The 26,821-nt window shown below is 45.6% G+C and overlaps 1 protein-coding gene across 9 annotated transcripts in view; it reads left to right on the top strand.

The window, feature by feature from the left end:
* Window positions 1-26,821, top strand: part of LOC121538506 (rap1 GTPase-activating protein 1) — a 150,410-nt gene that overhangs the window by 57,617 nt on the left and 65,972 nt on the right. The gene's annotated exons all lie outside the window — the stretch shown is intronic.

Raw genomic sequence — 26,821 nt, 5'->3', positions numbered from 1 at the left:
GCAGGGTGGTGAGGAGGGAGAGAACAGCGTTTCAGTGGAAGCTGCACAGACAGGAATGCTGGAAGAAGAAGACTGTAAAGAGGGAGGCCCATCAGAGCTGAATGTATGATTGAGTTTGGATTGAATTAGAGTAGACACTGTGGCTCACTCTGCAGTTCAACACACACACACTGACAGGTTGTTAACTGTAAACTAAATCAGAGTGTATTTAATCAATCTATCAAGCGATATTGGTTTTGATTGACTCTCTTTACGCAACAAGTTACCTCACTTACAGGTTGGATAAGCAGTCTATATACAGTATGGGTGTGTGTGCACGATACATGTTTGTAAAGACTTCTGTCTCTCTGAGCATGTTTTTTGTTGTACTGTACGGTATCCTAGGTTTTCCAGTAACAGTTCAATGTAAATGGAGGTCTCAGGTGGCTTCTGTCTCCCCTCTCCTGCTGGATACTCTCCTGTAGACACTATGTAGGAATTTACACCACAATTAGTTGTTTTCAATCACTTTGGTGCAATTCTCACAAGTATGTGGTACATTTTCACAACCCTAAGCACAAACATTTAAAACAGATAATCAAAATGGCTTGTGTTTCAAAACTCTAAGCACCTTTCCAATAGGTCGTTATCAATTAAACGTCACAATACGGTGTGGAGCGTTCGATTTGGCTGCTGGGGGACAAGGAGACCCCCAGCTAAGCTTAAACCATTGGCAACTACATTCAAGAGATTGTTAAATAAATGTTTAAACTATTTGGTTTTAATATCATCACCTCTTGGAAGAGGTTGACTGTGCTTTTAAACAGCTTGGAAAATTCCAGAAAATGATGTCATGGCTTTAGAAGCTTCTGATAGGCTAATTGACATAATTTGAGTCAATTGGAGGTGTACCTGTGGATGTATTTCAAGGCCTACCTTCAAACTCAATGCCTCTTTGCTTGACATCATGGGAAAATCAAAAGAAATCAGCCAAGACCTCAGAAAGAATTGTAGACCTCCACAAGTCTGGTTCATCCTTGGGAGCAATTTCCAAATGCCTGAAGGTACCACGTTCATCTGTACAAATAATAGTACGCAAGTATAAACACCATGGGACCACGCAGCTGTCATACGTCTCAGGAAGGAGACGTGTTCTGTCTCCTAGAGATGAATGTACTTTGGTGTGAAAAGTGCAAATCAATTCCAGAACAACAGCAAAGGACCTTGTGAAGATGCTGGAGGAAACAGGTACAAAAGTATCTATATCCACAGTAAAACGAGTCCTATATCGACATAACCTGAAAGGCCGCTCAGCAAGGAAGAAGCCACTGCTCCAAAACCACCATAAAAAAGCCAGACTACGGTTTGCAACTGCACATGGGGACAAAGATCATACTTTTTGGAGAAATGTCCTCTGGTCTGATGAAACAAAAATAGAACTGTTTGGCCATAATGACCATCGTTATATTTGTAGGAAAAAGGGGGCTGCTTGCAAGCCGAAGAACACCATCCCAACCGTGAAGCACGGGGGTGGCAGCATCATGCTGTGGGGGTGCTTTGCTTCAGGAGGGACTGGTGCACTTCACAAAATAGATGGCATCATGAGGATGGAAAATTATGTGGATATATTGAAACAACATCTCAAGACCGTGTGGTGCCAGGACAACAACCTCTCCCTCAACGTGACCAAGACAAAGGAGATGATTGTGGACTACAGGAAAAAAAGAGGACTGAGCACGCCCCCATTCTCATCGACGGGGCTGTAGTGGAACAGGTTGAGAGCTTCAAGTTCCTTGGTGTCCACATCACCAACGAACTATCATGGTCCAAACACACCAAGACAGTCGTGAAGAGGGCACGACAAAGCCTATTCCCCCTCAGGAGACTGAAAATATTTGGCATGGGTCCTCAGATCCTCAAAAAAATTCTACAGCTGCACCATCGAGAGCATCCTGACTGGTTGCATCACCGCCTGGTATGGCAACTGCTTGGCCTCCGACCGCAAGGCACTACAGAGGGTAGTGCGTACGGCCCAGTACATCACTGGGGCCAAGCTTCCTGCCATCCAGGACCTCTATACCAGGCGGTGTCAGAGGAAGGCCCTCAAAATTGTCAAAGACTCCAGCCACCCTAGTCATAGACTGTTCTCTCTGCTACCGCGACGGCAAGCGGTACCGGAGTGCCAAGTCTAGGTCCAAAAGACTTCTCAACAGCTTCTACCCCCAAGCCATAAGACTCCTGAACAGCTAATCATGGCTACCCGGACTATTTGCACTGCCCCCCACCCCATCCTTTTTACGCTGCTGCTACTCTGTTAATTATTTATGCATAGTCACTTTAACTCTACCCACATGTACATATTACCCCAACTACCTCAACTAGTCGGTGCCCCCCGCACATTGACTCTGCAACGGTACCCCCCTGTATATATAGCCTCCCTACTGTTATTTTATTTTACTTCTGCTCTTTTTTTTTCTCAACACTTTTTTTGTTGTTGTTTTATTTTTACTTTTTTTGTAAAAAATAAATGCACTGTTGGTTAAGGGCTGTAAGTAAGCATTTCACTGTAATGTCTGCACCTGTTGTATTCGGCGCATGTGACCAATACAATTTGATTTGATTTGATTTGATCAGTCAGGAAGTTAAAGCTTGGTCGCAAATTGGTCTTCCAAATGGACAATGACCCCAAGCATACTTCCAAAGTTGTGGCAAAATGGCTTAAGGACAACAAAGTCAAGGTATTGGAGTGGCCATCACAAAGCCCTGACCTCAATCCTATAGAAAATGTGTGGGCAGAACTGAAAAAGCGTGTGTGAGCAAGGAGGCCTACAAACCTGACTCGGTTACACCAGCTCTGTCAGGAGGAATGGGCCAAAATTCACCCAACTTATTGTGGGAAGCTTGTGGAAGGCTACCCGAAACATTTGACCCAAGTTAAACAATTTAAAGGCAATGCTACCAAATACTAATTGAGTGTATGTACATTTCTGACCCACTGGGAATGTGATGAAAGAAATAAAAGCTGAAATAAATCAGTTTCTCTACTATTATTCTGACATTTCACATTCTTAAAATAAAGTGGTAAACCTAACTGACCTAAGACAGGGAATTTTAACTAGTATTAAATGTCAGGAATTGTGAAAAACATGAGTTTAAATGTATTTTGCTAAGGTGTATGTAAACTTCCGACTTCAACTGTATACAGAACAAAAATATAAACGCAACATGAGCTGAAATAAAAGACCCAGAAATGTTACATATGCACAAAAATATTATTTCTCTCAGATTTTGGGCACAAATTTGTTAGTGAGTATTTCTCCTTTGCCGAAATAATCCATCCACCTGACAGGTGTGGCATATCAATAAGCTGATTAAACAGCATGATCATTACACAGGTGCACCTTGTGCTGGGGACAATAAAAGGCCACTCTAAAATGTGCAGTTTTGTCACACAACACAATACCACAGATATCTCAAGTTTTGAGGGAGCATGCAATTGGTTTGCTGACTGCAGGATTGTCCACCAGATCTGTTGCCAGATAATTTAATGCTAATTTCTCTACCATAAGCCACCTCCAGCTCATTTTAGAGAATTTGGCAGTACGTCCAACCGGCCTCACAATCACAGACCACGTGTAACCACGCCAGCCCAGGACTTCCACATCCGGCTTCTTCATCCCGGACAGCTGATGAAACTGTGGGTTTGCACAACAGAATAACTTCTGCACAAACTGTCAGAAACCGTCTCAGGGAAGCTCATCTGCGTGCTCATCGTCCTCACCTGGGTCTTGACCTGACTGCAGTTCGACGTCGTAACTGACTTCAGTGGGCAAATGCTCACCTTCGATGGTCACTGGAGAAGTATGCTCTTCACGGATGAATCCCGGTTTCAAATGTACCTGGCAGATGGCAGACAGCCTGTATAGTGTCGTGTGGGTGAGCGGTTTTCTGATGTCAACGTTGTGAACAAAGTGCCCCATGGTGGCGGTGGGGTTATGGTATGGGCAGGCATAAGCTAGGGACAATGAACACAATTGCATTTTATCGATGGCAATTTGAATGCACAGATATACCGTGAAGAGATCCTGAGGCCCATTGTAATGCCATTCATCCGCCGCCATCACCTCATGTTTCAGCATGATAATGCACAGCCCCATGTCACAAGTATCTGTACGCAATTCCTGGAAGCTAAAAATTTCCCAGTTCTTCCATGGCCTGCATACTTACCAGACGTGTCACCCATTGAGCATATTTGGGGTGCTCTGGATCGATGTGTACAACAGTGTGTTCCAGTTCCTGCCAATATCCAGCAACTTTGCAGAGCCATTGAAGAGGAGTGGGACAATATTCCACAGGTGACAATCAACAGCCTGATCAACTCTATATGAAGGAGATGTGTCGTGCTGCATGAGGTACATGGTGGTCACACCAGATACTGACTGGTTTTCTGATCCACGCCCCTACTTTTTTTTTAAAGGTATCTGTGACCAACAGATGCATGTCTGTATTCCCAGTCATGTGAAGTCCATAGATTAGGTCCTAATTAATGTATTGCCATTGACTGATTTCCTTATATGAACTGCAACTCAGTAAAATCTTTGAAATTGTTGCATGTTGCATTTATTTTTGTTCAGTGTAGTTTGATAACTGCTGAACAGTGTACTTTTTAATATTTTGACCTCATAATTGTATCAATTTGACATTTTATGTTGGGAGGTAAACCAAATAATCTATGGATGTGGCTGTAAATACTACAATCATCATTCTCCATCAGCCAGTGTGCTTCAATAGGACAACGTGGAAAGAGTCACTATGTGCTACCATTTGGAATTATAGTGTAGCATACAATGCTTTCAATACATGCTACATTTTTACAGTAGCCAACTGCTTTACAATACCCCTATTTCTGATATTTTGTCTTACATATAAGGAAAATGAAACCGTAAGAACTGGCATATTTCTCAACATGCTCATTGGATACATATTGTGCATGTCAGGTTCTAGTTAAATACTGTATGGACATTTATATTTACCATCTACTATTCTTTTTATTCAGCACTTCAAAAAGAACAGTTCAATCTTCAATTTTTTTGCTATTGGATTAAATAGTAGTTAAAATGACTAAATGGTGAGCCTATCGTTATCTGATGTATTAGTGACTAAACAAAATGTGCTCATGGTATTTCAGGGGTGAAAGAAATGTGAAACCACACTGAATGCACAATCAAAGGTTCTGAACATAAAACATTTTTCAATGACTTTGTCCATAATTTTTTTTATCTGTGATATATTTTCAAATCTCTAAGTACAAAACTCTAAACTGACAACACTTATGCCCCCTATCTTATGTTTAGAACCTTTGATTGTGTATTCATTGCAGTTTCACACCTCTTTCACCCCTAAGTCATTCATCCAAAATAAAAGTTTTCCATGAAATATGAGAACATTTTGTTTAGTCACCAAGATATCAGATAAAGATAGACTCACCATTTAATTTAAAGGTCCAATGCAGCCGTTTTTCTCTCAATATCAAAAAAAATCTGGGTAACAATTAAGTACCTTACTGTGATTGTTTTCAATAAAAATGGTCAAAAACAAACTTCTTAGCAAAGAGTAATTTCTCAAGCAAGAATTTAGCAAAGACTGTCTGGGAATGGTCTGAGTGGAGAAGGAAAAATTAACTGTTATTGGCAGAGAGGTTTGGAACTCTCTTTCTTATTGGTCTTGTGACGAGGTGTGAAAGAAGGAGTCAGGCGCAGGAGGTAAAATACCGAAGTCCAGAGTTTAATCCGTTTGCATAAATCAAACGCCCCAAGCGTAAAATGAAACTGTACAAGGGAAAACATCCACCTTGGCAATAACACAGTGAAATGTAGCTCAACCGAGCTACACGCTCTCACAACAAAACAATCACTCACAAAGACAAGGGGAACAGAGGGAACACTTATACACATACTAATTAGGGGAATGAGCACCAGGTGTGTGTGATTGACGAGACATGACAAGTGGAGTGATGAGAATGGGATCGGCAGTAGCTAGTACTCCGGTGACGACGAACGCCGAAGCCTGCCCGAATCAGGAGGGGGGTCAGCCTTGGCGGAAGTCGTGACAGTACCCCCCCGACGCGCGGCTCCAGCAGTGCATCGACCCCGGCCTCGGGGACGGCCAGGAGGACGCGGAGCAGGGCAAGTCGGATGGCGACGGTAGAAATCCCTCAACAGGGAGGGATCGAGGATGTCCCGCCTTGGGACCCAGCAACGTTCCTCCGGACCATACCGCTCCCACTCCACGAGATACTGAAGGCCCCCCACCCGACGCCTCAAATCCAGGATGGAACGGACCGAGTACGCCGGGGACCCCTCAATGTCCAGAGGAGGTGGAGGAACCTCTCGTACCTCAGACTCCTGGAGCGGACCAGCTACCACCGGCCTGAGGAGAGACACATGAAACAAGGGGTTAATACGGTAATCAGGGGGGAGTAACAAACTGTATGTCACCTCGTTTATTCTCCTCAGGACTTTAAAAGGCTCCACAAACCGCGGGCTCAGCTTCCGGCAGGACAGGCGGAGGGGCAGATTCCGGGTCGAGAGCCAGACCCGATCCCCCGGTACGAACACCGGGGCCTCCCTGCGGTGGCGGTCAGCGTTGGCCTTCTGACGACGCACGGCGCGCTGGAGCCGAACGTGGGCAGCGTCCCAAGTCTCCTCCGCGCGCCGAAACCAGTCATCCACCGCGGGAGCCTCGGTCTGGTTCTGGTGCCATGGTGTCAGGACCGGTTGGTACCCCAAAACACATTGGAAGGGTGTTAGGTTAGTGGAGGAGTGGTGGAGAGAGTTCTGAGCATATTCTGCCCATGGCAGGAACACCGACCACTCCCCCAGCCGGTCCTGACAGTAGGTCCGCAGGAACCTACCCACATCTTGATTCACCCTTTCCACCTGCCCATTGCTCTCGGGGTGAAAACCAGAGGTCAGGCTGACCGAGACCCCCAGACGTTCCATGAACGCCTTCCAGACTTTAGACGTGAACCTCGGTCGGACACTATATCCTCTGGTACCCCATAGTGCCGGAAGACGTGAGTAAACAGAGCCTCCGCAGTTTGTAGGGCCGTGGGGAGACCGGGCAGAGGAAGGAGGCGGCAGGACTTTGAAAAGAGGTCCACAACGACCAGGATCGTGGTGTTACCTTGGGAGGGGGGAAGATCAGTGAGAAAATCAATACTCAGGTGAGACCAGGGTCGTTGTGGAACTGGTAAAGGTTGTAGCTTACCCGCTGGGAGGTGCCTAGGTGCCTTACTCTGGGCACACACTGAGCATGAGGAAACATACACCCTCACGTCCTTAGCCAAGGTAGGCCACCAGTACTTCTCGGTCAGGCAGCGCATTGTACGACCGATACCTGGATGACCAGAGGAGGGTGACGTGTGTGCCCAGTAGATCAGACGATCACGGATAAGTGCAGGCACGTACTGCAGCCCAGCTGGACACTGCGGTGAAGATGGATCTGTGCGTAATGTCTGCGCTATATCGGCGTCCATCGCCCATACTACCGGCGCCACAATGCATGATGCCGGGATTATGGGGGTGTTGTCTCTGGGCCTCTCCTCTGTGTCATACAGCCGAGACAGTGCGTCTGCCTTCACGTTCTTCGTACCCGGAATGTATGAGAGTGTGAAATCAAACCGGGTGAAGAAGAGGGCCCACATGGCCTGGCGAGGATTCAGCCTCCTCGCTGCCCGAATGTACTCCAGGTTGCGGTGGTCTAAACAGACGAGGAAAGGGTGTTTCGCCCCTTTGAGCCAATGTCTCCACACCGTCAAAGCTCGAACAACAGCCAACAGCTCCCGATCACCAACGCCGTAGTTCTGCTCCGCCGAGCTGAGCTTCTTAGAACAGAAGGCACAGGGGCGGAGCTTGGGTGGCGTGCCTAAGCGTTGATAAGACAGCTCCTATCCCTACCTCAGACGCATCCACCTCCACTACGAACGGTAGTGATGGATCTGGGTGAGCCAGTACCGGGGCTGAGGTGAACAGACCCCACAATCTACTGAATGCCAAATCAGCCTCAGCAGACCAGCGGAGCCGGGACGGCCCACCCTTCAACAAGGAGGTAATGGGAGCTGCGACCTTGCCAAAACCCTGAATAAACCTTCAATAGTAGATGGCAAAGCCAAGGAAGCGCTGCACCTCCTTTACAAAGTCGGCCAATTACGCACGGCTGCAATGCGGTCTCCCTCCATCTCCACACCTGTGGTGGTAATGCGATATCCGAGGAAGGAGATTGACTGCTGGAAAAACTCACACTTCTCTGCCTTGGCATAAAGATCATTTTCCAGCAGTCGGACCAGTACTTTGCGAACCAGGGACACATGCTTGGCACGCATAGCGGAATACACCAGGATGTCATCGATGTAGACCACCACACCACGACCAAGCATGTCCCGAAACACCTCGTTCACAAAGGACTGGAAAACGGATGGAGCATTCATCAAACCGTAGCGCATCACCAGGTATTCATAATGCCTCGGGGTTGTGCTGAATGCTGTTTTCCACTCATCCCCTTCCCGAATATGCACCAGGTTGTAGGCACTCCTGAGGTCTAATTTGGTGAAAAAACGGGCCCCATGCATTGACTCAATCACTGAAGGAATGAGGGGAAGAGGATAACTAAATTGTACCATCACATTATTCAGTGGTCGATAATTAATGCACGGCAGACCCTGGCAGACCCCTACCAGGACATCCTCTGGCTGCTAGCAGATTGTCCAGCCGGATGGCCATGTCCACCAGTTGGGAGAACGATAGCATGGCATCCCGGCAGGCTAACACCCGTTGGACGTCCTCCCTTAGGTGGCACCGGAAATGGTCTATCAGGGCCCGCTCGTTCCACTCGGTCCCCGCTGCCAGCGTCCGGAACTCCAGCGCGTAGTCCTGAGCGGTCCTCATCCCCTGCCTTAGATAAACCAGTCGTTCGCCCACCTCTCGACCCTCAGGTGGGTGATCAAAAATGGCCCGAAAGAGGCGAGCAAACTCCCCGTAGTTCTCCAACGTGGTACCTCCCTCATTCCATACCGAGCCCAGGGCTCTCCCACAAAGGCAGGAAACGAGGACGGATACCTTCTCCCACTCCCGGGGCTCTGGCCTGATGCTAGAGAAATACAACTCCAGTTGGAGTAGGAATCCCTTACATTGCGCTGCAGTCCCGTCAAACGCCGGTGGCCGGAATATCTGGATCCCTCCAGGGGCTGGGGTGTAGGTGACTGGATCGGGTTGACCAGCTGGTCTCGATAGATCGGATCCTCTCCTCTCCAGGCGTTCCACCACCTAAAAAACCCGATCCATTGCTTCCCCCAAGCTGGCCAACATCGAGGAATGCTCCTGGACCCTTGCCACAACTCCAAGCATGCGGTCTTCTCCTGCTGACTCCATATCAGATCAGGTGAGTGATTCTGTGACAAGGCATGAAAGAAGGAGTCAGGCGCAGGAGGTAAAATACCGAAGTCCAGAGTTTAATCCGTTTGCGTAAATCAAACGCCCCAAGCATCAAACAAAACTGTACAAGGGAAAACATCCACCTTGGCAATAACACAGTGAAATGTAGCTCAACCGAGCTACACGCTCTCCCAACAAAACAATCACTCACAAAGACAAGGGGAACAGAGGGAACACTTATACACATACTAATTAGGGGAATGAGCACCAGGTGTGTGTGATTGACAAGACATGACAAGTGGAGTGATGAGAATGGGATCGGCAGTAGCTAGTACTCCGGTGACGACGAACGCCGAAGCCTGCCCGAACCAGGAGGGGGGGCAGCCTCGACGGAAGTCGTGACAGGTCTATTAACTAATTGATGTCACCAGGCAGGCCAAAACTCCATCCCACCACAACAGGCTGAAATTTCAAGGGGTCTTTTCAAACAGCTCTTACACTAAAAGGACATTTTCATAATTTTCACAATTTCACTGAATTATTCCAACCTCATAGTGTGGAAATATATATAAAACACAGGAAAAGCACTGGAGCTTTAAACTACCATTTAATCCAATAGCAAAAAATAGGAGATACACATTTCGAAACTGTTCATTTTGGAGAGCTGAATATAAAGAATGGTGAATGGTAAATATCATTTTCCATACAGTATTTGACTATAACTTGACATGCAAAAATGTTTATGATTTGTATCCAATGGCAGGTTGTGAGCATGTTTATGAAATGTCAGTCTTACAGTTTCAGTATCCTCATATAGTACATACAGTGGCTTGCAAAAGTATTCACCCCCCTTGCCATTTTTCCTATTTTGTTGCCTTACAACCTGGAATTAAAATTGATTTTTGGGGGGGTTTGTATCATTTGATTTACACAACATGCCTACCACTTTGAAGATGCAAAATAAAACAGATTGTGAAACAAACAAAAAATAAGACAAAAAAACAGAAAACTTGAGCATGCATAACTGTTCATCCCCCCAAAGTCAATACTTTGTAGAGCCACCTTTTGAAGCAATTACAGCTGCAAGTCTCTTGGGGTATGTCTATAAGCTTCGCACATCTAGCCACTGGGATTTTTGCCCATTCTTCAAGGCAAAACTGCTCCATCATTCCTTCAATTCTGACCAGTTTCCCAGTCCCTGCCGATGAAAAACATCCCCACAGCATGATGCTGCCACCACCATGCTTCACTGTGGGGATGGTGTTCTCGGGTGATGAGAGGTGTTGGGTTTACGCCAGACATAGCGTTTTCCTTGATGGCCAAAAAGCTCAATGTTAGTCTCATCTGACCAGAGTACCTACTTCCATATGTTTGGAGAGTCTCCCACATGCCTTTTGGCGAACACCAAACGTGTTTGCTTATTTTTTTCTTTAAGCAATGGCTTTTTTCTGGCCACTCTTCCGTAAAGCTCAGCTCTGTGGAGTGTATGGCTTAAAGTGGTCCTATGGACAGATATTCCAATCTCTGCTGTGGAGCTTTGCAGCTCCTTCAGGGTTATCTTTGGTCTCTTTGTTGTCTCTCTGATTAATGCCCTCCTTGCCGGGTCCGTGAGTTTTGGTGGGCGGCCCGCTCTTGGCAGGTTTGTTGTGGTGTCATATTCTTTCAATTTTTTAATAATGGATTTAATGGTGTTCCGTGGGATGTTCAAAGTTTCAGATATTTTTTTATAACCCAACCCTGATCTGTACTTCTCCACAACTTTGTCCCTGACCTGTTTGGAGAGCTCCTTGGTCTTCATGGTGCTGCTTGTTTGGTGATGCCCCTTGCTTAGTGGTGTTGCAAACTCTGAGGCCTTTCAGAACAGGTGTATATATACTGAGATCATGTGACACTTAGATTGCACACAGGTGGACTTTATTTAACTCATTATGTGACTTCTGAAGGTAATTGGTTTCACCAGATCTTATTTAGGGGCTTCATAGCAAAGGGGGTGAATACATATGTACTCACCACTTTTCCGTTATTTATTTATTATTTATATTAAAAACGTAGCATGGTGTTGTATGCCATTTCTGCACATTGTACAAGATCACCTTTTCTATGTGACTTTCTACGTCAACTGATACAGTATCATCATTCTCCATCAGCCAGTGTGCTTCAATAGGACAAAGTGGAAAGAGTCACTATGTGCTACCATTTGGAATTATAGTGTAGTGTACAATGCACTGCTGAAATACCTGGGTTTTATATAACAATATATTCCACTCATTATCTGAATTTCATTGATACACTCACTGTAAGCTGATAAATGTCAAGCACAGAGACAGGCAATACTGTATCAGTTGACAAGTCACATAGTAAAGGTGATCTTGTGCAATGTTGCATGGAGCAGAAATGGTATACAACACCGTGCTGTGTTTTTACAGTAGCCAACTGCATTACAATACCCCTATTTAGAATATGCTGTATAAGGATAATTAAACTGTAAGACTGACATACAGTATTTCTCAACATGCTCACAACCTGCCATTGGATACAAATTATTTAAAAAATGGTGCCTGTCAAATTATAGTCAAATACTGAATGGAAAATGATACTTTATTTAATACCACTTACATCTGAAAAGTTTGCCAAACTGTAACAGGTGCTCTATAGTATGTCCAAATAGCTTCTCTCAAGGATGTGCGTGTGCGTGCGTGCGTGTCCCTATCATTCAGAGTGAGCAAACCTGAGGAATAGAGATTGTTCCAATTGCTTGTGGAAAACAGATTGGGAGGATTTTAATTGTATATCTGTTGGATTATTTATTTATATCTGTTGGTACTTTCCACTTTGTTTGCACTTTTGGCATTTTGATAGGTCAGTCTGATTTCCCACATCCCCAGGTGACATCCACTGTATCCTCCCCTTGCACCCCTTTGGCATTCACTGTGAGGAATTAAACTATTCTGTCTACAGATTGGTATTTCCGTCACTCTACTTTGTCTCATTTAAATGTCAGAGGAGCAGCTCCTCAACTCAAACCAGGGCTTTCAACACCAGTTGTCACATAATCCTGTGAAGGTTTTTAGTTTCAACCTCATGTAAGATATTTATTGAGGTACATTTCATGACTACTGATATGGATATGCTATCCTCTCAGAATTGACCAGAGTCTGTTCACAATCCAATGGATTTATTGAGACAGTATACAGTACAGTATATTATGTGGTGTTGCGGAAGTCAGTCCTACTCAGTTCCTTTTTTTAGGGGTCTCTTTAGGACTGCTGTCTCCATGCAGGGGGTTTTGTGTAGACTAAACATGGGTTGTGGGTTGGTTTCCCCCCGAGCAGGCCAGCCCAATACATGGTGAGACACAGGCTCTGTCTCTGTCATATCCTAAATGAGACAGTTACATTTGTTGTCTCTCTGTAGTCTCCTTCATGTTGTAGTCTCCTCCATGGTCTCTCCCTTAGCACACAGATCATATCCCCTTCCTCATATAGTACACTCTTAATGGGGCTCATGAAATAAACAGTGAGGTATGTCTTTGTCCCAGATCTGAACACATGCTCATCTCCCCCATGGCTCAAGACCAGACACACAGACAGAGAGGCTGCATGCGCTCGCTATGGATCTCTCCCTTCCTGTTATTTTGTCTACAGTGCATTTGCGAAGCACTGAGGGAAAAAAGAGACGGATCAGTGTGTGTAGACCCTGTTCAAGAACAGCAGGGTGGAAGGCTCATTGTTGTGAAAGTGGAGCAGGCCAGCAACAAATGGTAGATTCTTAGCAAAGCAGTTAGCTGATTTGAGTAGAGCAGCTTCCTCAAATGATAGTCCCGGTCAGTTGATGAAAAGATGCCTTACTTTAACTGAAGGACACTTTATTGTTTATTTAGAACCAATACTCACCTACAAGCACACCCTGTCTCCCTCTCACAAGAGGGTTGTATCCAACCTTGTGTGTGTTTGAGTTTTTTTTAAATATTCAATTCTCAAGTCTCTACAGAACACACAAATAGGGATGGGCATTTGAAATTATTTCACTATCATTATATTTTGTTGGATATCTGGATAGTCGAAATACATGTTTCAATTTTGTAATTATATATATTTTTTACTTCAATTAAGACTTGCACACGCGACTCGAGAAAGCCGGTGAGCTGTGCTCTGCTTGTTTCAGATGAAGGGTGGGGGAGGGGCGAGAGAGGAGCAGGGGCCGGTGTGTGTGGCAGAGAGGGAGAGAAAGAAAGTAACCAAACCGACTCGCACTAGTTAGACAAACCTGTTGCGGACATAAATTATCTATCATACCATCTGGTAGTGCTTGTCTTGACTGCATCAAATCATTGTAAAGAAGATAGCTAGCTACAGTAGCCAGCTAAGGTAGTCAGCTAACTACACTGAACAAAAATATACACTACATTTTAATCATTTAGCAGACACTCTTATCCAGAGCGACTTACAGTTAGTGAATGCATACATTTTCATACTGGCCCCCCGTGGGAAACAAACCCACAACCCTGGCGTTGCAAGCGCCATGCTCTACCAACTGAGCTACATTGACAAGGTTAGAAATAATGATTATTAATTGAAATAATAATTGTGTCCTTCAAACTTTGCTTTCGTCAAAGAATCCTCAATTTGCAGCAATTACAACCTTGCAGACCTTTGGCATTCTAGTTGTCAATTTGTTGAGGTAATCTGAAGATATTTCACCCCATGCTTCCTGAAGCACCACCCACAAGTTGGATTGGTTTGATGGGCACTTCTTACGTACCATACGGTCAAGCTGCTCCCACAACTGCTCAATAGGGTTGAGATCCGGTGACTGTGCTGGCCACTCCATTATAGACAGAATACCAGCTGACTGCTTCTTCCCTAAATAGTTCTTGCATAGTTTGGAGCTGTGCTTTGGGTCATTGTCCTGTTGTAGGAGGAAATTGGCTCCAATCAAGCGCCGTCCACATGGTATGGCATGGCGTTGCAAAATGGAGTGATAGCCTTCCTTCTTCAAGATCCCTTTTACCCTGTACAAATCTCCCACTTTACCACCACCAAAGCACCCCCAGACCATCACATTGCCTCCACCATGCTTGACAGATGGCATCAAGCACTCCTCCAGCATCATTTCATTTGGTCTGCGTCTCACAAATGTTATTCTTTGTGATCCGAACACCACAAACTTCGATTTGTCTGTCCATAACACTTTTTTCCAATCTTCCTCTGTCCAGTGTCTGTGTTATTTTGCCCATCTTAATCTTTTCTTTTTATTGGCCAGTCTGAGATATGTATTTTTCTTTGCAACTCTGCCTAGAAGGTCAGCATCCCGGAGTCGCCTCTTCACTGTTGACATTGAGACTGGTGTTTTGCGGGTACTATGTAATTAAGCTGCCAGCTGAGAACCTGTGAGGCGTCTTTTTCTCAAACTAGACACTCTAATGTATTTGTCCTCTTGCTCAGTTGTGCACTGGGGCCTCCCACTCCTCTTTCTATTCTGGTTAGAGACAGTTTGCGCTGTTCTGTGAAGGGAGTGGTACACAGCGTTGTACGAGATCTTCAGTTTCTTGGCAATTTCTCGCATGGAATAGCCTTCATTTCTCAGAACAAGAATAGACTGACGAGTTTCAGAAGAAAGTTATTTGTTTCTGGCCATTTTGATTCTGTAATCGAACCCACAATTGCTGATGCTCCAGATACTCAACTAGTCTCAAGAAGGCCAGTTTTATTGCTTATTTAATCAGCACAACAGTTTTCAGCTGTGCTAACATAATTGCCAAAGGGTTTTCTAATGATCATTTAGCCTTTTAAAATGATAAACTTGGATTAGCAAACACAACGTGCCATTGGAACACAGGACTGATGGTTGCTGATAATGGGCCTCTGTACGCCTATGTAGATATTCCATAAAAAATCAGCCTGTAATGACGCTCCAGGAGAGTGAGGATCCATTTGCAGTTTTATTACAATCTTGGTCGTACAAACAGGGTCAATCGCCAGCAGACACAACAGTAGGGATAAGGCAACTCGTAATCCAGGTACAGGCATAAGGTCAGGGCAGGCAGCAAGCTTACAAAAATCAGTCCAGTAAAGAATATAGTCCAGGGCAGGCCGCAAAGAATCAAGGAGGGAAAAACAGTCCAGAGTAAATCCACGGGTAGACAGACACAGGCGAAAACGCTCAGGAATGATCACCAGGGTAAACAAGACTTCGCAAAGAGAGAGAGTTTGAGAGCACCTAAATAGTCTACTGATGGGAGTCAGGTGCAACGGTAATCAGAGCCAGGTATGTGGGAAATGTAGTTCAGGGGTTTAATACTCAGGAGAGGGTTCCCTCTGGTGGTGAGCAGGAGGAACAGCGGGAGTCTCGTTTGTGACAGAGCCCCCCCCCTGCGAGCGGCTCCTGACGCGAAGAGGCGAACGACGCACGGGGTCTTCCTCGAGGTCGGGGGCCGGTTTCTCCGGGTGCGTCCTATGGAACTCAGTCATGAGTGCGGGGTCGAGTATGTCCTCTGTATTAACCCAGGATCGCTCTTCCGGTCCGTACCCTCCCAATCCACCAGATATTGGAGGAGCCTGCCCCGGCGTCTGGAATCGAGTAGATCTCGAACCTGATATGCCTCCTCGCCGTCCACCAAGATGGGTGGGGGCCCTGATCACTGGTCTGCTCCTCCTCCTCCGCTCTCGGACCACCAGCGGGTTTGAGAAGTGATACATGAAAAGTGGGAGAGATACGATAATTAGAGGGTAATGCCAAACGGAAGGAAACTGGTGTAATCTGTTTAACAATTTGGAAGGGACCTACATACCTGGGACTGAGTTTCTTGCAAGGAAGTCTGAGGCGTAGGTCTCGAGTGGATAGCCAGACCCATTGACCTGGAGTATATTCGGGATTGGGGCGACGGTGACGATTGGCCTGCAACTTCTGTCTCCTGACAGCACGTAGCAAGTGGGTGTGAGCCTGACTCCAGATGTCCTCGCTTCTCTGGAGCCAATCGTTGACAGAGGGTACCTCGGTGGGTTCCCCTGACCATGGAAATAGGGGAGGTTGGAAGCCCATTACACATTGGAATGGAGTTAGACCGGTGGAGGGTTTCTGGAGTGAGTTCTGTGCATACTCCGCCCACATGAGGAATCGACTCCAGTCTGCTTGGTTCTGATGACAGTAGGCTCTGAGAAACCGGGTGATCTCCTGATTGAGGCGTTCTGTCTGACCATTAGATTGTGGGTGATATCCTGAAGTGAGGCTAATGTTGATGTTGAGTTGTTGGAAGAATGCTGACCATACTCTGGATGTGAATTGGGGCCCCCGGTCCGACACGATGTCCTCAGGCAGGCCATAGAAGCGAAACACAAGGTTGCACATGAGTTCGGCTGTTTCCAATGCTGTGGGCAGTTTGGGAAGTGGAATCAACCGGCAGGCCTTGGAGAAGCGATCTATGACAGTGAGTATTGTGGTGTTCCCATTGGACTTGGGAAGATCGGTAATAAAGTCTATGGCAAGATGGGACCATGGTCGGTGGGGAACTGGCAGTGGTTGCAGTAGGCCCGATGGTAGTTGTCTGAGATGTTTGCTTGTGTTACAGGTGGTGCATTCGTTAATGAATTTTATTGTGTCTGCCCGCAAGGTTGGCCACCAAAAGCTGTTCTGAAGCAGGTGAACAGTGGCAGCGATTCCAGGATGACCGGAGCTGAGTACGGAGTGAACTTGCTGTAGCACTTTCTGACAGAGATCCTGAGGTACAAAAAGTTTTGTTAGGGGGCATTCGGGAGGAGGGGTCTTTTGTGAATTGGCCTGGGTGAGCTCTGTCATGATGTCCCACTGAATAGGGGCCACGATTAATGACTCAGGAAGCAGGGTTTCCTTGGATTCAGTGGGAACTACACCGTCGTGTTGGCGTGATAATGCGTCTGCTTTGGTGTTCTTTGAACCGGGACGATAGGTAACGGTGAAGTCAAATCGTGTAAAGAAGAGAGCCCACCTCGCTTGTCTGGGATTCAGTCTCTTGGCAGATCGCAAGTATTCCAGATTCTTGTGGTCAGTTAGAATCACAAACGGGTGTTTAGCTCCCTCCAGCCAATGACGCCACTCCTCCATAGCTGCTTTCATGGCCAACAGTTCTCGGTTTCCGACGTCGTAGTTCTGTTCGGCTGGACTAAGTTTGCGGGAGTAATAGGCGCACGGATAGAGCTTGAGTGGGGATCCGTGCCGCTGTGAGAGGATGGCTCCAATGCCCGTGATTGGAAGCGTCCACCTCAACTGTAAACGGGATTTCAGGATTAGGGTGGTGGAGGATGGGGGCAGATGTGAAACGTGACTTGAGTTCTGGAAAGCCTCCTGTGCTGTAGTTGACCAGGTGAGGTGTGGTGCATTTCTCTTAGTCATAGAGGTTAAGGGAGAGGCTACCGAGCTGAAATTCCTGATGAAGCGTCGGTAGAAGTTCGCAAATCCCAAGAAGCGTTGTAACTCCTTTAAGGTTACTGGCAGTGGCCAGTCTAGAACGGCCTTGACCTTCTTCTCGTCCATGGCGACTCCCTCCTGGTTGATGATGTAGCCCAAGAAAGACGTGGAAGTCTGGTGAAATTCGCACTTCTCTGCTTTGGCGTATAATTGGTGATCAATGAGTCGTTGTAATACTGTTCTCACGTGTTGCACGTGTTCCTCATAGGTGTTGGAATAGAGCGAGAATGTCATCGATGTAAACAATTACCCAACGATTAAGCATGTCCCGAAAGACGTCATTGATAAACGACTGAAATACGGACGGACTATTGGACAGCCCGAAAGGCATCACCAAATACTCATAGTGCCCAGTGCTGGTAGAGAAGGCTGTCTTCCATTCATCACCGTCCCGGATGCGAATGAGATTGTAGGCGCTGCGGAGGTCCAGTTTGGAGAAGTACTTGGCTTTGCGGAGTTGTTCTAGGGCAGCTGGTACCAGCGGTAAAGGATATCGAAACTTGACGGTGATGTCGTTGAGACCCCGGTAGTCGATACAAGGGCGTAGGCCACCGTCTTTTTTTTTAACAAAGAAGAAGCCAGAGGCTGCAGGTGATGTCGACGTTCTAATGAACCCCTTCGAAAGTTCCTCCTCGATGTAGTTGTTCATGGCTTCTGATTCGGGTTGTGATAGGGGAAGATTCGGCCCTTCGGTGGTGTTGTGCCTGGTAATAGTTCGATGGAACAGTCGCTTGATCGGTGAGGGGGGAGTTCCATCGCCTTGGTCTTGCTAAAAGCTTCGATGAGGTCAGAGTATTCAATGGGAAGAGTGGGGAAAAGGGCCGGCTCGTCCTTTAGCGTGACGGTCTGAATGGAGAGTGAAGGGCTGCCAGTTAAGCAGTTGGAGTGACATGACGGGTCCCATTTGATGATACGACCCTCCCTCCATGAGATGAGGGGATTATGTTGACGTAGCCAGGGGAGTCCAAGAATAACCGGGTTATGAGGTGATGAGATGACGTAGAAACGAATTACCTCAGTGTGAAGGGTACCGGTCTGTAGTTGAAGGTCCACGGTGGTGTGCAGGACCCTCCCATCGCCGAGAGGCCGTCCATCTAGCGCCTCCACTGCCAATTGAGAGTTACAGGAGATTAATGGGAGTTGTTGTTGTTGGGCAAACTCGTGAGACATAAAGTTCCCGGCTGCTCCTGAGTCTACTAGAGCTGATGTGGATATATGATTGCCCTCTAGAGATAATACTATAGGTACTTTGATGCAAGAACTGGAATGATGTGCTTGAACACAAGGACTCACTGAAGAGGGATTACGAGGAGGTGGTCTTGTGGGGTAAAACGCCCTCAGATGGCCCGGTTGACCACAATAGAGGCAGAGATGTTGACGTATGCGGCGTTCTCGTTCTTCCGGAGTCAGGTGAGTATATCCGAGCTGCATGGGTTCAGTTTGAGACAGAGTGACCGGGTATTGTGTGCTGGTGGGTACCGTTCTGAGTGGACGACGTGAACGAATCAGATTGTCAATCTGAATGGTTAGTTCGATGAATTGATTCAGCGATTTCCCTTCATCTCGGCAGGCCAGTTCGGATTGCAACTCCAAGCTGAGTCCCTTGCGAAAGAGCAGTTTAAGTGTGCTCTCCACCCAGTCGGTTTGAGCTGCTAGAGTGCGAAATGTCAAAGCATATTCTGCTGCGGTATTCCTGCCCTGGCTCAACGCAAGTAGTCGGTCATCAGCTCTCATACCTCCCTCCGGGTGTTCAAATATTTCCCGGAAGCGTTGAAGAAAGGTACCAAACGATGGAAAAGCAGTGCCATCCTCTCTCCAAACCGCCGTCACCCACTCTAACGCCTTGTCAGCGAGGAGTGAGCATACCAAGGAAATCTTGCTGGCATCGGTGACATACATAGCTGGTTGTTGATCAATGAATAATGAACATTGCAGTAGAAATCCCTTACTTTTAGTTGGGTTGCCGTCGAACTTATCAGGGAGAGCCAGACGTGGGTTAACTGTGAGTGACGGTGGTGGAGAAGCGCCCACACTCGCGTTCGGTGGAGGAGGGGCTGGGTTCGTTAGCGACACCGGCAACCTCTGTAGCGTCCTGACGAGTTCCTCTGTTACTGTAGTTAAATGGGTTAGCTGCTGTTGATGAATGGCGAGTTGGTGAGCTTGAGTGGAGATCTCCGTGGACATCTGAACCAGAGCTGCTGGATCGTGTGTTGGCGAAGTCTTCTGTAATGACGCTCCAGGAGAGTGAGGATCCATTTGCAGTTTTATTACAATCTTGGTCGTACAAACAGGGTCAATCGCCAGCAGACACAACAGTAGGGATAAGGCAACTCGTAATCCAGGTACAGGCATAAGGTCAGGGCAGGCAGCAAGCTTACAAAAATCAGTCCAGTAAAGAATATAGTCCAGGGCAGGCCGCAAAGAATCAAGGAGGGAAAAACAGTCCAGAGTAAATCCACGGGTAGACAGACACAGGCGAAAACGCTCAGGAATGATCACCAGGGTAAACAAGACTTCGCAAAGAGAGAGAGTTTGAGAGCACCTAAATAGTATACTGATGGGAGTCAGGTGCAACGGTAATCAGAGCCAGGTATGTGGGAAATGTAGTTCAGGGGTTTAATACTCAGGAGAGGGTTCCCTCTGGTGGTGAGCAGGAGGAACAGCGGGAGTCTCGTTTGTGACACAGCCGTTTCCAGCTACAATAGCCATTTACAACATTAACAATGTCTACACTGTATTTCTGATCAATTGGATGTTATTTTAATGGGCAAAAAAAATGCTTTTCTATCGAAAACAAGGACATTTCTAAGTGACCCCAAACTTTTGAACGGTAGTGTAAATATAACATGCAATAATTTCAAAGATTTTACTGTTACAGTTCATATAAGGAAATCAGTCAATTGAAATAAATTTATGAATTTCACATGATTGGGAATACAGATATGCATCTGTTGGTCACAGATACCTTAAAAAAAAGGTGTGGCAACCATTTGCCTCATGCAGCGTGACACATTTACTTCACATAGAGTTGATCAGGCTGTTGATTGTGGCCTGCGGAATGTTGTCCAACTCCTCTTCAATGGCTGTGTGAAGTTTCTGGATATTGGCAGGAACTGGAACTAGCTGTCGTACACTCGATCCAGAGCATCCCAAACATGCTCAATGGGTGACATGTCTGGTGAGTATGCAGGCCATGGAAGAACTGGGACATTTTCAGCTTCCAGGAATTGTGTACAGATCCTTGCGACATGGGGCCGTGCATTATCATGCTGAAACATGAGGTGATGGTGGCGGATGAATGGCACGACAATGGGCCTCAGGATCTCGTCACGGTATGTGGAAGTCCTGGGCTGGCGTGGTTACATGTGGTCTGCGGTTGTGAGGCCGGTTGGACATACTGCCCAGTTTTCTAAAACTACATTATGGTAGAGAAATTAACATTAAAGTCTCTGGCAACAGCTCTGGTGGACATTCCTGCATGCAAATTGCACGCTCCCTCAAAACTTGAGACATCTGTGGCATTGTGTTGTGTGACAAAACTGCACATTTTAGAGTGGCCTTTTATTGTCCCCAGCACAAGATCATGCTGTTTAATCAGCTCTTTGATATGCCACACCTGTCAGATGGATGGATTATCTTGGCAAATTAGAAAAGCCCACTAACGGGGATGTAAATACATTTCTGGGATCTTTTATTTCAGCTCATGAAACATGGGACTAACACTTTACATGTTGCGTTTATATTTTTGCTCATTGTAGCTAAAGTAGCAAGGCTAATTGAGGCTATTTTGTTGCGCTTCCCGTACTTGTGTACAACAACTCCAATCATATGAAACAACAGCCTACCTGATCCATTTAGCATTGATTAGAAATCTCCCACTTCACTTGCTACACATGGAGCCTCTGTAGCGCTGCTTTGATTGACCGACAATTAAAAAATATATATTCTCAAAAATGAATACTCTCCCAAGTAATCAAATACTAAAGTCCATTTGGATATTCTAATATTTAAATAACCATGCCAATCCCTGTACAAAAACAACATGGAGTTGTCATAATTTCTTTGTCATTATGGTCAAGTTTGCATGACAAAGATCAGCCATTGATTACATGGCCAGGCAAGGCCTAGGGCCAAACAAACAGGATATCTAAGCCATACAAGAGGGCTGGAGAGGGTGTTATTCAATCACTGTTAACAGTATTTATATTCACACTGACATTCACATTGATATTCACAATGGAAAGCTACTGTACACCTCCTGCTTTGGAGGAACAGGGAAAAGCATAAGATAAACTGGGATCCATAATAATGACTTGCACAAAACAGGTGGGAAGTGTTGTTTCAGTTGTGTGTGCACTTCAGTGTATACTGTAATTGATGCCTGTTAACACAGTGCTCCTGTAATAACACAATGTATAGATCTCAGCTACTGTAGCTAGTTGGTTAACCAGCAAAGATAGAACTTAGAAGAAGACATGTGGACCACGTGGCATTGAAAGGCCAATTGTCAAGAATTATCATAGAAGCTATGACAGCTGTCATGTTTCTGATCAAGGCTTAATGATGCATGGTTTAAGAAACGTGTTACCAAACAAGTGTGCAGACCTTCAGGCTCCTGAGGCTGTGTGTGTGTGTGTGTGTGTGTCTCAGAGGTGACTGGTGTGATCTGTTATAGCCGGGCCAGCGATGGCATAGTCTCGCCCTGTCAGCATGGTCTTGCTCTACTCTGCTCTGCTATGGTACCAGTGTGTGTTCACAGTCCCAGCCACACAGACTCACTGTACTCCACTGTACCGGAGCATCAATATGCACATTCAGCCACTTCACTCTCATTTGCTCCATCAATGGGCTCATTCAGCTGCCCAAGTTATACAGTACAGTCAGCCTGCTGGCTCTGGACCTGGGCTCATTCACTATTGTTGTTGGCCAATAGTAGTATGTCAGACATTGAATTGGAGGATGGTATGGAAGCCATTTGTCCAGAGGCTTTTTGTAATTATTTCAATACGATCTATTTTGAATGATTCCCAGTTAGTTTCTCTTTTCATCACAGTTTTTCTAGCCAGTTGAACAGAGGAAGTATGGAGGATAGAATCAGCTTTATTCCGCTTTATTACAATGCAGAATAGACATTCAACCACCTCTAGATATTCAGCCACCTTTCATTTCACTGAACTCTAATATATACAGAACATATAGCCTTTGAATTCATGGTTACAATACCTTTAGAAATCCCATGTCCATGAAGCAAATTATGTATGCACGAGAGCACAATGTCGTACAGCTAACTGTCAGCTTTAAATAGTTTGCATGGGGAATGTAGGACTCATTATTCCAATGTTATTCTGCATTTTAAATGATCATCAAATTAAAAATATATGGAACAAGTCCTGGTAGTGTTCCTGTTCTGTCACCCACACACTGGAGCTACAAGAGGACAGTTGTTTGAGCTTTCAACTGAGTACTCTTACATTTCTTTACAATCCCCTCACGACCTCCTGATGACTCAATTGCTTAAATTGACTTTATAATTAGTGTTGGTGTTAGTCATTTCAGAAAATTATATTAAATTCTAGCATAACATGTTTTTGTCAGAGATATGCAAAGCAATATTTTTGCCAAGTGGAATTGTGTGTATTAGGCCTTGTCTAGACTTAACAGTTAATGCAGTTTTTATATTCTGGTCATGAAGTTCTGATCATGGAATTCTGAACACATCATGCGTCTACACTTACATTTTAATGTGTCCACCATCTCCACATTGTGACCTAATTCCCTTTTTATGCGCTATATTTAAATGCCAGTATGCATTCTGCAAACAGTGGAATAGGCCAAATATGATAATAACACAACAACAACTGTATGGCAGTACTGTCCCTCTGTAGCTAGCCAACAAGCTAGCAAGCAAAGCTAAAGGGATTGCAAACAGGTTAGCATAACTCCAGCCCCCACAAAAAGGTGTTTTTCTAAATAGCATTTATGAGCCCAGCATACACGTTCCTCACACACTAGGAACGTATTTCCTCCAACATTATAATGAAAAGGTGCCTCTCGCTCCCAAAACACAGAGTGGGCAGAGTGCTGATGAAGTCGCCCACTATATGCGCTTTCGGTAGCCTGATTGCGTCCAGACAGGAGAAATCCCCACCCAATGTGTCAGGACGTGGGCAGCCAGATCTGAACACAATCAGACTGCATTGTGACTTTTGTGCATCTAGACCTGTCTTTTCAATGTGATCTTTGTATTCTGATAACAGAAGTCGCATGTAAGTGTCAAGTGTAGACACGGCCTTACCCTGTTGCCTGAAGTGAGATCCCATGTCATGGTGGAAGCTATGTGCAACCTGGTCTCAGAGCATTTCATATTATTCTGTATGTAAATCCGAGATGCTCCATTTAGTATGTTATGCTTCGTAAGGTTACATAAGACAAATGGGTACTTAAGGCAAAAACGGAAGTAGGGTGGGTTTATAATGCGAACGTCTAGCAACCCAAAAGTTCAAATCTTATCACGGACAACTTTAGCATTTTAGCTAATTAGTAACTTTTCAACTACTTACTACTTTTTTTAAATGTATAAATTTTTACCCCTTTTTTCTCCCCAATTGGTAGTTACAGTCTTGTCCCATCGCTGCAACTCCCGTACGGACTCGGGAGAGGCGAAGGTCGAGAGCCATGCGTCCTCTGAAACACGACTCTGACAAGCCGCACTGCTTCTTGACACACTGCTCGCTTAACCCGGAAGCCAGCCACACTAATGTGTTGGAGGAAACACTGTACAACTGGCAACCGTGTCAGCGTGCATGCACCCGGCCTGCCACAGGAGTCGCTAGAGCGTGATGGGACAAGAACATCCCGGCCGGCCAAACCCTCCCCTAACCTGGACAATGCTGGGCCAATTGTGCGCCGCCTAAAGGGTCTCCCGGTCACGGCCGGCAGTGACACAGCCCGGGATCGAACCCAGATCTGTTGTGATGCCTCAAGCACTGCAATGCATTGCTTTAGACCGCTGCGCCACTTGGGAAGCCGACTTACTACTTTTTAGCTACTGTGCAACTACTTACCCTAACCTTAACCCTTTTAGCTAACCCTTCACCTAACCCTAACCTTAACCCTTTTAGCTAACCCTTCACCTAACCCTAACCTTAACCCTTTTAGCTAACCCTTCACCTAACCCTAACCTTAAACCTTTTAGCTAACCCTTCACCTAACCTTAACCCTTTTAGCTAACCCTTCCCCTAACCATAACACTAACCCCTTAACCTAACTCTTAAACTTAAACCTAACCTTAACCCTAACCCCTAACCCTAACCCCTAGCCTAGCTAATGTTAGCTACCTAGCTAGAATTCGTAACATATTGTATCTTTTGCAAATTCGTAATATATCATACGTTATGCAAATTCGTAACATATAATACGAATCGTAATTTGTTATATATCATATGTGTGATACACATCCACAAATTAATACATACCACACGAAACGTAACTTATCATACTACATGAAGTATTGCGAATATACAGTTGAAGTCGGAAGTTTACATACACTTAGGTTGGAGTCATTCAACCACTCCACACATTTCTTGTTAAAAAACTATAGTTTTGGCAAGTCGGTTAGGACATCTACTTTGTGCATGACACAAGTAATTTTTCCAACAATTGTTTACAGACAGATTGTTTCACTTATAATTCACTGTATCACAATTCCAGTGGGTCAGAAGTTTACATACACTAAGTTGACTGTGCCTTTAAACAGCTGGATAATTCCAGAAAATGATGTCATGGCTTTAGAAGCTTCTGATAGGCTAATTGACATCATTTGAGTCAATTGTAGGTGTACCTGTGGATGTATTTCAAGGCCTACCTTCAAACTCAGTGCCTCTTTGCTTGACACCAAGGGAAAATCAAGGGTGGGTTTCGCTGAAAGATTCATCCTATACATAGACAAGGCTGAAGGTTCGAGGTGAAAGATTCATCCTATACATAGACAAGGCTGAAGGTGAAAGTGGCTGAGAATGACAGTGATTGATTTGTTTGTTTTTGCTTGCTGTTTGTATAAAAAGCTATTCTGACTCAAATTACAAATATGCCTATCTTGTGCTGCAGAGAGAGGTCACTCATCAGTTGTTTTCACACCAGCTCTATTTCCAGTAAAGGCACTGCGATTCCTGGGATGTAAGTTGGGTTGTGATTCCATAGAAATTACAGACCAATCCTGGTGAGAAAGGTCCCTGGAAAGATGAGTAAGAGGCCTGGATTCCTGCAGCTCCACTAGGAGACCGGGTGGACCACGTCAGAGGTCCATCTGTGGTCAGGGGGTTTCAGGGCCTCCGATGAACTGGGTGTTGAGCTGGAGTGCGTCCCAAATGGCACCCTATTCCCTACATAGTGCACTACTTTTGACCAGAGCCTTGGACATCTGATCATGTACTTTCAGCCCAGCAGGGGGTAAACTTTAATGTGAGATCAGATGCACAGGAGAGGAGACAGCTGCAGAAGGTTTTTTAGACATGCTAAACATCCCACTCCCTAGTTCCCAACAATCATTACAGGTCGTCAACCCCTTAGTCATACTGACTGCTGGGCCTCTTCACTGGGTCCTGGAGAGCATACTGTAGGAGTCCAAAAGCAAGACTAAGGCCAAATCCCCCAAAAATATTTAATGTCAGAAATTGGTTTGTGTACCAAGTCACATAGTACCATCTACTGGCATAAACTGAGAATAGCAGGCTGGCAGTTTATTTCATTCACATCCACGGTGTATCATTTGATCATAAGAATAGAGACATATGAACACCTCTGGTCTCAAAAAGTCACATGAAGCACAGGAAGTCTTTAGGAAGTCCTGATCTTGCTTACATACATACCTTGTCCGAAAGACAGGTACGCCATGCAATTAATATGGATCAAGTGGAGTTTGTGCGTCAGGAAGTGCAGGACTGGCACCGATCCATACAAGCGCCACTTTA

This window comes from Coregonus clupeaformis, chromosome 24 (assembly GCF_020615455.1).
Source record: "Coregonus clupeaformis isolate EN_2021a chromosome 24, ASM2061545v1, whole genome shotgun sequence".
Lineage (NCBI taxonomy): Eukaryota > Metazoa > Chordata > Actinopteri > Salmoniformes > Salmonidae > Coregonus > Coregonus clupeaformis.
The sequence above is the reverse complement of the archived record's forward strand: the minus strand, read 5'-3'. Positions and strand labels throughout refer to the sequence as shown.